We start from the raw sequence: 1,321 nt of genomic DNA on the forward strand, positions 1-1,321 counted from the left end.
GGGTGAGTGCATTCCAATCAAAGAAAAGAGAGGGTGAGCTGAAATTGACTGAGGACGAGGTGTTGTCGGCTTGTCGCTGTCAAAAAAATTAAATCTAATTTACTAGAAATTAAAAGAAATTTTTAAAATAAAAGGTATGTACTTCTTTTCCTAGTATGTCTTAGGATGTCGGTTTTAGTTTTTTAAAAGCATTAATTTCCTCTCATCAATGGTTTATTTTTTAACCGTTTGTTTATTCTTCAACCTAAATTTGGTAACATTTATTTTGTTTATTCTTAAATATTTTTAATATTTTATCATAGTGGTTGATGTAGGTGTTTATAAAGTGTGTAGTTTTTTATATAGGTTAAAATAGGTGTTTACATGTGAAGTAAGGAATTTTTGGTATGTAAAGTAGGTGTTTATGATATGTAAAGTAGAAGTTTTTAGTATGTGAAGTAGGTATATATGATATGTTAAGTGGGTTTTTTTTTATTTAAAATAGGTGTTTATGATATGTGGAGTTTTTAATACATAAAGTAGGTGTTTAATTTATGTGAATTAAAGGTTTATAGTATGTATAGTTGGAGTTTTTAGTTTGTAAAGTAGGGCTATATGTCATGTAAAATAGTATGTATAGTTGGAGTTTTTAGTTTGTAAAGTAGGGCTATATGTCATGTAAAATAGGTGTTAATGCAAATTAGGTGTTTATGAAATATGAAATAGGTTTTTATGATATATGAAGTAGGGTATTTTAGTATATGAAGAAAGTGTTTACGAAGTAGGTATTTAAGATATTAGGATTAGGTGTTTAGGATATGTAAAGTAGGGGATTTTAATAAGTAAAACGTGGTGTTTATTGTATGTGAAATAGGGTTTTTGGATGTGTAGTAGGAGTTTTAACTATGTGAAATAGGGTTTTATGTTACATAAACTAGGTGTTTATCATATGCAAATATGTGTTTGTAATATTTAAAGTAGATTTTTAGGATAGATAAAGTAAGAGTTTTATTTTGTTAGGTAGTAGTAATATATGTGAATAATTTATATTATGTGTATTAGAGATTTTAGTATGTAAAATGCCGTTTAGGTTATGTAAAATAGGACATTTAGATAATTGTATTGTTATCTTCATCAACATTCCTATTTTATATCATCAAATTCAATCATCAAATTATCAATGATTGAAATTGGTTACTTGAACAATATATTTATAAGAAAATTTTTTTATTGTATTACTGCTATATACTTCTATCAGTTTATTTATTTATTTTTTTTTTGAGACCTACTACAATTAACATTAGGTAAAACGAAATGATTACAAATTGCACACACCAGAAAA

This window comes from Amaranthus tricolor, chromosome 1 (assembly GCF_026212465.1).
Source record: "Amaranthus tricolor cultivar Red isolate AtriRed21 chromosome 1, ASM2621246v1, whole genome shotgun sequence".
In the NCBI taxonomy this organism is placed as follows: Eukaryota; Viridiplantae; Streptophyta; class Magnoliopsida; order Caryophyllales; family Amaranthaceae; genus Amaranthus; species Amaranthus tricolor.